An 11,896-nucleotide genomic window follows, 5' to 3' on the forward strand; every position below is an offset into this window, starting at 1 on the left:
TTGTACTGAACAGATTTCTGGCTGTAGCGAGGAATGAACTGTAATGAGGGAAACATTACACCAGCAATTGTTTATCCGCACAGAGTCACTCCATCCTGGGATTGCTAGATAAGGGAGGATCAATACTTTTGGGTATGAATCCTGCATAAAGCTACAAACAGTGCAGATCTGAATCAGTTCTTTTTATGACATGGGCTGTCCGTTGCTGGAGAGCAGTTGCAGACTGTGTTAGTAGGTCTCCTCAGCACCTCTTGGCCTGGCATCTGTGAGACTTGCTCACACTTGCTTTCACCCAGCATGTGTTTGCTCATATGAAGGAAATTATGTAATTAGCCTGTGAGGGATTGTTTTCTTTTGCTCTTTACCCCCCTCTTATTCTTCTTTTTTTTTTGCTCTCTCGCTCTCTCTTTCCAGTCTTATGACAGCAGGAGACAGTTAATCCGAGCCACACCCTGGCTCACCTCCCTCATTAATTGACAGGGACCATGAGTGGAAGAAAATGAGCGCTTGTCATACAGATCTTAACTGAAGAGCAGCTTTGTTTAACGTCAAAGGAGGGAGTTCTGAGAGGTGTGTGAGGGAGGGGAGATGGAAGATTTAGGTGTGCAGGGGGTTGTGTCGGGCCGGGTTGTGTGCTGGGAGATGGGTGCAGGGGTACACATGGGCAGCATCGGTGGAGGGGGGTGGAGGAAAACCTGGCATTTTGCTCTCTAATTCCAGCCGGCCTGGAGGCCTGGAGCGCTAAGAAGGGCCTCACTGTTGCTCTCTGGATCAGCCAGGTATTGCTTACATAAAAAGCAAGTGAAAACAGCTGTAGGGATAATTAGCTTGATTCTCCATTACATGCCATGAGGGCCAATAACTAAAAAATGGAGTTTTGTTTGGGTTAGAGCTGCAGTCCCAACCAGGAGGAAGTTGTAAAAGTCAGGCAGAAAAAAAGAAAGAGAGAGGGAGAAAAGGAGAAATGTAGGGGAAGAAAGAGCGAGCGCTTGAAGCAATTGTTGCTGAGGAGATGTTCTCTCTTCCTGGGGTGGCTTGATGTGGGCCATATTTTTCAAGGGTTCTTAAAGGCTGTGGTTACAAAATGACTGGATGTGCACACAGATGTTTTTTTTAATCCATTTAATATGTAATCTGAGTTTTTAGCTCGTGGAATCGTGTGATCTTAGATCAATGAATTGGAACTGGACCAAATTTCAAATTTTTTATCGCATTTGCTAGATTCCCTTAGAAACTGCCCTTGCAACGGAGCAAGTGAGATGCTGTGTGATTTCTTTTTTTAACCATCAGTTAGCATATTGAATCACCATTACACCATAGGCTCTGCATTCAAGAAATCAGACATATGATAAGAGCAGGGATTTGTCTTTTTGTCAAAACTGCTTCTCTTCTGACCTTCTTTTCCAAGGTTAAATAGACCATCCTATCAGAAACATGATATTTTCTGTGGTCACATACTAGGCATGCAGCCACAGAAAATATCATGTTTCAGATATCGTGTATTCACAAAATATATCAACAAAAATGTATGTAGGACTGCGTAGAGGAAACAGTGAGAAAGTCAGCTAGATGCCACTGCTTGCTCCCTGTATTTCGCCACAGTTCCTGCCCCCTCATACCACCAAATCGCTTGTTTGACATCTCTCCTCTTGGTGGAAGGTGAGGGTGGGGGGGCGGGGGAGCAAACCTTTGTACTGGTAATTGAATTTGGTGTGTTTCTCTTTTTTTCTGTACGAGCGAAAGGACACCAACCACAGCATAATTCCAAGTGAAAGAGCAGCACTTTAACATTGGTGGTCCCAAAAACTCTGCAAGGATCCATTTAACAGGCAGTTTATATTAGTAGCACTTAAAGACAAGAAGGGGTTCAGCCGCTCACATCCAGACTCTCAGGCTTGATACCCAATCCTCAGGACAAAGACAGACAGGAAGGCAGACTAGTACAGGATTTGGGAGAAATACACACCTCACAGCTTCATTTGGATTACCTATCTACTTACATGACTTACAAGTATGTTGTGTATGTAGACACACAATACTGGTCACAAAATGAACATTGTTTAATGAACACGGGGGTACCAGGAAGTAGAAGTGGGTTCTCACCTCACTTAGACCTCTGTTCCTGCAGAGGGCATTTGTAGGTTTTGATAAGTCAATCATTTTCCTGCCTCCAGTCGCAGGCTGAAGCAGTATTAATATGAGAAAGTGTTCACCCTGTCTGATCCCACCATCAAGCACGCTGAGAGAGTGGAGGAGTGGGGAGGAGGATGAGGGTTACGCAGGGAGTAGAAGATAGGAATGGCTGATTGGAGTTAGAGGAGATGATGGCTGAGTGCTGCAGAAGGGAGAGGGAAATTATATTTCGCCATTTAAAGGTATGCATTGATATGGCGGCAGTTTTTGATTTGAAAGCATGCACACCCAGTCATGATCCAAAGAAAGAGACACGCAAATATGTACGTTCATACGTGTGTGTTTAAAGCCGTTAGCTAATGTGCCCCCCCCCTCCCCCCTTCCCCCAAACCTACTTTAAATGAAGTGGCTCAATATGATAATAAGAGGGGTGCGTCTGATCAGTAGCTGTTCCTGTGAGGATTCAGGTCACAGTTCGGATATTGCAATGCAATTTCTCACATTCCTACGCATGTAGTGCTTATGCAGCCGGTGTCTGTTAAATGGAATCATCACGCGTGTTTACCACTTTGTGTCAAATGTGCATGCAGTCGTTTTTAATCATGTTCTACTCATTTAAAAATTTGGTTTGACTCAGATACAGAAACTGACAAGTGCGACCTCGCCCAGCTGGAGTTTATACTTAGACAAACAAGAGCGTACGTGTTAAAATGTTCACTTTGTGCAGCACGGTATACGTGTTGCTGGCTGCCTTCAGCAGCTGATGGTGCAGAAAATTGTGGACAATGACCTTTGGGCTGAAAAGGCTTTAAGCAGCCTGTCAGAGCCACTTGAGCTCACTAAATTATCCCGAGCGTGGCTGTGGCTTTCCTGGCTGATATAATATGCTTTGCTTTGTCACATGTTCCTAAAGTGGGCGTAATCATGACTACAAATGCAGAACTCGGGAACATAAAATTCCATCTGATTTTAACACTCTGTCACAACATGCTGACATGTAAAATAATCACAGGCCAATAAGCGTACACATGTTCGTGACCACATAGCGACACATGCTTCCTCATTAACAACACGAACACAGGCGTCACACGTGAGTTTGTGTAGTGAATGCGTCTGTTGTGTGGAAGTAGTGAGGTGTTGACAGAGAAGAAAGAGGAGCGGTCTTCAAACACATCCACGGGCAGGTCGTGCTCTCCATTATGCCCTGCCGGGGGCCATATTTGTTGATTCTCTGGCCCCCAAATCATTAATTTAAGTGCAGACGACGGCGAAGAAACCTGAGAATGGCGTCCAACACACACGCACACATTCACGCACACAAGCATGTACATGCGCAGACACATTTTGGTCGCACTTGCATGCAAAGAGGTTTACATGTACACACACACACACCCTGTGTTGCATAACAAATGATGCCACTTTAATTGCTATGCATGTTTATTTACTCCTGGCTGTAATGGATGGTCCTTCTCTGCCTGGCAGCCAATCAGAGGGAGACAGGAAGAGTGTGAGCAGCCCTGCAGAACTGGACACATTCCACACAAGTTGACATTCCTCTTTATACACAACACACTAATGGTACTGATGGTACCGTTAAATGCTATATATTATTGCAGTTTTCGGGTCATTGCTCAGATCAAATCATCTCTATCGCAACATTTTCCCCAACTCTACCTGTGAACGTCTCCAACAAACAAAGTATTAAATTTCCATCACCATGCCCCCTTTGAGTGACTGATGATAACGTCTTCAGTGATTGGTAGTTATTTTGGGGCATGTTTGCTCAGCCAATGAGGCGCCCCCAGCCAGCTAGACATACATCATTGTTTCTGTTTTTTTTTTTTTTTTTTCACAACCTAACCCTCAGGAAAGAAGTGAGTTGTTGCTGACTGCTGTGCGGCCTGAATAACAGACACATTCCAATAGTTTTTTTTATTAATGAGCACTTGATGTTTGGGCTGCTTCCAGCTGCATTTAGAGCAGGGCTATTCAATTACAAACTTAACTGGGCCGGAATTTTAAACCAGAAAATGTCGATGGGCCACATTTTCAGCAGTGAGCAACCCATCCACTTTTTTAAGGGTGTACACACACACACACACACACACACACACATACACACATATACCTGCATCTCCCTTTTCCCCCCTCTCCTCCACACACCTCACCTCCTGACGTTTTCCTTTTAAGGTCAAATACACAGGATATAGTTTTATACAGTCTATAGCAGCAACAGTCATGTTTACAACAACAAAGTCACTATATAAAGTCAGAAATATCTCACTGAACACAAATCTAACATGTCAATAAAATAAATAATCCTCCTGACATCACAATACTGAGTGAATTTTGAACGACATGCTATACTATGACGTTTTTATGCAATTTTGAACGACATGCTATACTATGACGTTTCTATGCAATTTTGAACGACATGCTATACTATGACTTTTTTATGCAATTTTGAACGACATGCTATACTATGACGTTTCTATGCAATTTTGAACGACATGCTATACTATGACGTTTCTATGCAATTTTGAACGACATGCTATACTATGACGTTTCTATGCAATTTTGAACGACATGCTATACTATGACTTTTTTATGCAATTTTGAACGACATGCTATACTATGACGTTTCTATGCAATTTTGAACGACATGCTATACTATGACTTTTTTATGCAATTTTGAACGACATGCTATACTATGACTTTTTTATGCAATTTTGAACGACATGCTATACTATGACGTTTTTATGCAATTTTGAACGACATGCTATACTGTGACGTTTCTATGCAATTTTGAACGACATGCTATACTGTGACGTTTCTATGCAATTTTGAACGACATGCTATACTATGACTTTTTTATGCAATTTTGAACGACATGCTATACTATGACGTTTTTATGCAATTTTGAACGACATGCTATACTGTGACGTTTCTATGCAATTTTGGACGACATGCTATACTATGACTTTTTTATGCAATTTTGAACGACATGCTATACTATGACGTTTCTATGCAATTTTGAACGACATGCTATACTATGACTTTTTTATGCAATTTTGAACGACATGCTATACTATGACTTTTTTATGCAATTTTGAACGACATGCTATACTATGACGTTTCTATGCAATTTTGAACGACATGCTATACTATGACTTTTTTATGCAATTTTGAACGACATGCTATACTATGACTTTTTTATGCAATTTTGAACGACATGCTATACTATGACATTTCTATGCAATTTTGAACGACATGCTATACTATGACTTTTTTATGCAATTTTGAACGACATGCTATACTATGACGTTTCTATGCAATTTTGAACGACATGCTATACTATGACTTTTTTATGCAATTTTGAACGACATGCTATACTATGACGTTTCTATGCAATTTTGAAAGACATGCTATACTATGACTTTTTTATGCCATTTTGAACGACATGCTATACTATGACTTTTTTATGCAGTTTCAAACGACATACTATTCTATGACTTTTTTATGCCATTTTGAATGACATGCTATACTATGACTTTTTTATGCCATTTTGAACGACATGCTATACTATGACTTTTTTTATGCCATTTTGAATGACATGCTATTCTATGACTTTTTTATGCCATTTTGAATGACATGCTATACTATGACTGTTTTATGCAATTTTGAACGACATACTATTCTATGACTTTTTTATGCCATTTTGAATGACATGCTATACTATGACTTTTTTATGCCATTTTGAACGACATGCTATACTATGACTTTTTTTATGCCATTTTGAATGACATGCTATACTATGACTTTTTTTTATGCAATTTTGAACGACATGCCATACTATGACTTTTTAATGCAATTTTGAACGACATACTATACTGACTTTTTTATGCAATTTTGAACGACATGCTATACAATGACTTTTTTATGCCATTTTGAACGACATGCTATACTATGACTTTTTTTATGCAATTTTGAACGACATGCCATACTATGACTTTTTAATGCAATTTTGAACGACATACTATACTATGACTTTTTTATGCAATTTTGAACGACATACTATACTATGACTTTTTTATGCCATTTTCAACGACATGCTATACTATGACTTTTTAATGCAATTTTGAACGACATACTATACTATGACTTTTTTATGCCATTTTGAACGACATGCTATACTATGACTTTTTTATGCCATTTTGAACGACATACTATTCTATGACTTTTTAATGCAATTTTGAACGACATGCTATACTATGACGTTTTTATGCCATTTTGAACGACATGCTATACTATGACGTTTCTATGCAATTTTGAACGACATGCTATACTATGACGTTTTTATGCCATTTTGAACGACATGCTATACTATGACGTTTCTATGCAATTTTGAACGACATGCTATACTATGACTTTTTTATGCCATTTTGAACGACGTGCTATACTATGACTTTTTTATGCAGTTTTGAACGACATGCTATACTGTGACTTTTTTATGCAATTTTGAACAACATGCTATACTATGACTTTTTAATGCAATTTTGAATAACATGCTATACTATGCCCTTTTTATGCAATTTTGAATAACATGCTATACTATGCCTTTTTTATGCAATTTTGAACATGTTATACTATGACTTTTTTATGCCATTTTGAACGACGTGCTATACTATGACTTTTTTATGCAGTTTTGAACGACATGCTATACTGTGACTTTTTTATGCAATTTTGAACAACATGCTATACTATGACTTTTTAATGCAATTTTGAATAACATGCTATACTATGCCCTTTTTATGCAATTTTGAATAACATGCTATACTATGCCTTTTTTATGCAATTTTGAACATGTTATACTATGACTTTTTTATGCAATTTTGAATGACATGCTATACCATGACTTTTTTATGCCATTTAGAACGACATGCTATACTATGACTTTTTTATGCAGTTTTGAACGACATGCTATACTATGACTTTTTTATGCCATTTTGAACGACATGCTATACTATGACTTTTTTTATGCCATTTTGAATGACATGCTATTCTATGACTTTTTTATGCCATTTTGAATGACATGCTATACTATGACTTTTTTATGCAATTTTGAACGACATACTATTCTATGACTTTTTTATGCCATTTTGAATGACATGCTATACTATGACTTTTTTATGCCATTTTGAACGACATGCTATACTATGACTTTTTTTATGCCATTTTGAATGACATGCTATACTATGACTTTTTTTATGCAATTTTGAACGACATGCCATACTATGACTTTTTAATGCAATTTTGAACGACATACTATACTGACTTTTTTATGCAATTTTGAACGACATGCTATACAATGACTTTTTTATGCCATTTTGAACGACATGCTATACTATGACTTTTTTTATGCAATTTTGAACGACATGCCATACTATGACTTTTTAATGCAATTTTGAACGACATACTATACTATGACTTTTTTATGCAATTTTGAACGACATACTATACTATGACTTTTTTATGCCATTTTCAACGACATGCTATACTATGACTTTTTAATGCAATTTTGAACGACATACTATACTATGACTTTTTTATGCCATTTTGAACGACATGCTATACTATGACTTTTTTATGCCATTTTGAACGACATACTATTCTATGACTTTTTAATGCAATTTTGAACGACATGCTATACTATGACGTTTTTATGCCATTTTGAACGACATGCTATACTATGACGTTTCTATGCAATTTTGAACGACATGCTATACTATGACTTTTTTATGCCATTTTGAACGACGTGCTATACTATGACTTTTTTATGCAGTTTTGAACGACATGCTATACTGTGACTTTTTTATGCAATTTTGAACAACATGCTATACTATGACTTTTTAATGCAATTTTGAATAACATGCTATACTATGCCCTTTTTATGCAATTTTGAATAACATGCTATACTATGCCTTTTTTATGCAATTTTGAACATGTTATACTATGACTTTTTTATGCAATTTTGAATGACATGCTATACCATGACTTTTTTATGCCATTTAGAACGACATGCTATACTATGACTTTTTTATGCAGTTTTGAACGACATGCTATACTATGACGTTTTTATGCCATTTTGAACGACATGCTATACTATGACTTTTTTATGCCATTTTGAACGACATGCTATACTATGACATTTCATGCAATTTTGAACGACATACTGTACTATGCCTTTTTTATGCAGTTTTGAACGGCATGCTATACTATGTCGTTTTTTATGCAATTTTGAACAACATGCTACAGTAAGCATGAAGAAAACAGGCATCAGGATCAGTCATTCATCCTGCTCTCTGTCCCCCCTCTACTGAGGAGACCTACTGTCTGCAGGTAATAATAGCTGTAAATGAGAGACCGGGGACAGAGCGGACATGCTGAACACATGTATTGATAAAGTATTGGCTTTGCTGGCAGAGGTTTTATTGCACTTACTCACAGTAACAAGCGTAGTTGTAGAGTACTACAGTAATCTTGAAGTTATATTCCCTTCATCTGCACCACGGCCTCTCTGCTGTTGTTTGACTTCACTCTGTTGTGTTTGTGTGTCTGTGTGTGTTTGTCTGTGTGTGTGTGTGTGTGTGTGTGTGTGTGCTGTGAGGAGGAGGTCAGCCCTGACATGCAGAGAACACGAGAGAGGCTGCAGCATGATGATACATGAAATTGAAACTTTTAAAAGTAACAATAAGAGCCGATTACGGCAGAGCTTATTATTATTATTGCGGCCTTGATTAAATTTGCCTCGGTCAGTTTAATACCCGGTCTCAGTACCAATCCCTGCCCGGGCCACCCAGAGGTTGCTTCTGGGTCGCATGTGACCCGCGGGCCGCTAATTCAATAGGCCTGATTTAGAGCATTCTTAAGGACCTCTGAAGGTTCGAGAAAGAAAATGGTCAACCTAAAGCTAAGGAAAAACTAAATATATACACTAGACCTGAGTGTCTTGAGTTCTCTCTGTCTATTACCAAGCAATGTTATCGTATGATGTAACCTTTAAGGAAAGTGAATTTCAAAACAATGTAAGATCATTGGCTAGATGATGCCTTTTTATATCCATGTGTGGATTTTAGCATTTGTTTTTCATTCTTTGTGGTTAACTTCTCATGCTAATTATTTTTTCTTAATGTTTCTTTCCACAGCTGCTTGTAGACCCAGGTACCAAGGGGTTCAAGAGCGTCAGCTGCAAGCAGGCACACTGAACCGGCCCATAACTCCCCACCATCCTGACCACCAGACATACATATAAACAGATAGACGCATACTCCAGGACCCAGGTATTGTGGACAAGCTCAGCGCTCAGCCGGTCAGGAATTGTTCATCTTCCCGATGAGCATCATCTTTCCCGACAAATGCAGTGGCCCACTGAGGGTGGGTGAATGTCCCTCAGAGGACCGTCAGTCATCAGTGTGGAGCTTCAAGATATTGGCAAGCGGTCCACTGCCTTCATTTCCCTAGCTGTTTTCAATAGACTGGGAGCTGGATTCACTTTACAGCACTGCAGTGCTACAGAGTTCTGGCTCCACATCAACCGACAATCACTCCACCACTGTCGACTACTGGTGCGGCTAAGCTGAGCCAGTGGAACTAGCCGTAAACCCATGCCAATCCCGGACTGGTTTATGATGGCATGAATGTGTTTACTTCTGCAGCTAAATATCAGACTTTTGTAAATATAACAACATGGACCTCAAAATCCACAATCCACAGAGACCTTCTCAATGTATCGTGCCAAAGGAGACAACCCTGTCTGCTGAAACAAATTACTGAAATGGGACTGAATCATTCGGACTACCCAGTGAACCGCCCCAGTTACTCATTTCTTTGACTGTCTCCCACTTCCTGCCAAGAGATCAACAAGAAAAAGACAAATTTGGGCTTAAAGATGCCCTGCAAAAAGTTTGAGCATCAGCTTACACCTTCTCTAAAAATCAGGACCCTTATTAACAGGAAAGGAAACCCGGCTGACCTCGAATCAGCCAGCTTACTGTAAGAACAGTCTGTTTATACATTTCTCCTTGTGTTCTTTTAGCCTGCTGTGCGTTTGTTTAATGAACCAATATCATGTTCTGTTAGCTTTTCTACATCCGAAACAGTTTTGAGTGCCACTCTTCTTTTTTTTCTGAAGTTTTAACAGCTGTGTGTGACTTATTACGCTGACGAACGATGTATTATTTTGTTGTCTCTTTGTTGATCCTGTGAATCTGAGTGGCGAATCTGTTAATAATGAAGTGACTTGCATCTTAAAGCACTGTGTCATTACTTTTTTCACTGTACTGGAGGCTGACGATAATGTACAGTATTGTGTTTTGATTCAACAGTATAACAGTGTTTCCATTTTGGCCCTGACCTAACATGTACAGTTTTTTGTACAGTGTGTGTGTGTGTGCATGTGTGTGTGGTTTCATGCTGCTCTCATGATTGTGATGACTGTGAAAGTTTTGGGGGGGGTAACGGTATTCACCCTTGACTGGTTCCACAGTGTTTTGCAGTGGTCAGCTTGTCTCTGTTGTTTGAATAAAAGTTGTTTTCACAAGAACTGCAACATGTGTTTTATCAGGAAGACAATAATGTGAACATTGACATCGACAGTGTTATTGGTAAAATTAAGTGCAACAATGGGTATTTTCACAAGATTAGAGTTTCACCACCGCTAATGGCAACTACAACAATAGACTCTTGCACTGCCCAAGAAAGAATTCTCCCCAGTTTTCATGGTCTACCAATTCTCTCTTTCTCTCTCTACTCTCCCTCTCTCTCGTAAACTCAGCCAGATGTTGCCCAGTTTTCTTCCTAGGGGAACGCAGGGGGGGGGGGGTGGAGGAGGCAGGGAGGGGTAGTGAGGCATGGTGAGGGATCAGAAATGTGGCTGAGCATGTTTTAAGTGCTCTTTGACGCAGACGCAGCCTCCAGCATCCACCACGGTAACATTAGCTGGGAACAGAACTCTTGCAAGGTTTGCAGGCACTTCACACTCAATTCTGCCACAGGTATTCACGGTCACATGAAGAGTTACATTCCTGACGGAGATACACACTTCAAGAAAAAAAAAATGTGGCAAAATGATGGCTCTCACAAAAAGAAGCATTATGGGTAAATGATCGTGTGTGTGTGTGTGTGGGGGGGGGGGGGGGGGTTGAACACAGCTGTATTTTTTTTAATACTGATCTTTTTTATTACTGACACACTTGAGGAGTTAGAATTACGTTTTTCATTTACAATTCTGTTTTGCTTTTAAATGCATTGATACATTTATATTCTTCCTTCATTTAAATAAGGATTGAGGGTATGGATGGATTACTGAACGGGCCTACCGCAAATAGGCCTAGGGGCCCAAAGTGTCAGGGGGGGCCCCATTGGCCTTGTCCTGCAAAATGTCACTCAAATTAACACGTACCAACAAGGAAGAGACTCAAAATGACTGCAAAAACAGGCAAGAGAAACCCAGAGACACACACACACAAAAAAAAAAATTACACACAGACACAGAACCACAAAAAAGGAAAACAGCTACAAATATAACATTTGTTTAAAAAAGGAAGCAAAACTATGACTAAGACTGTGAGTCGTGCTCCTATGTAGGGAAGAAAATGTCACTCAAATCAACACATACCAACAAGGGAGAGACTCAGAATGACTGCAAAGGGACTGAAAACAGACACAAAATAACTACAAAAACAGGAAAGAAAAACCCAAAGAG

General features: G+C 39.3%; 1 protein-coding gene across 5 annotated transcripts in view; it reads left to right on the forward strand.

Moving 5' to 3' along the window:
- The window catches only part of LOC117257639 (ELKS/RAB6-interacting/CAST family member 2), a 182,787-nt gene extending 172,055 nt beyond the window's left edge, over positions 1 to 10,732 (forward strand). For all 5 annotated transcript variants that reach the window (XM_078169994.1, XM_078169997.1, XM_078169998.1 and 2 more), the window contains one exon: positions 9,339 to 10,732. The gene's annotated coding sequence lies outside the window, so the exon portion shown is untranslated. The remainder of the gene's footprint in view (positions 1 to 9,338) is intronic.
- Positions 10,733 to 11,896: the final 1,164 nt, after the last annotated feature.

Source organism: Epinephelus lanceolatus, chromosome 8 (genome assembly GCF_041903045.1).
Source record: "Epinephelus lanceolatus isolate andai-2023 chromosome 8, ASM4190304v1, whole genome shotgun sequence".
Lineage (NCBI taxonomy): Eukaryota > Metazoa > Chordata > Actinopteri > Perciformes > Serranidae > Epinephelus > Epinephelus lanceolatus.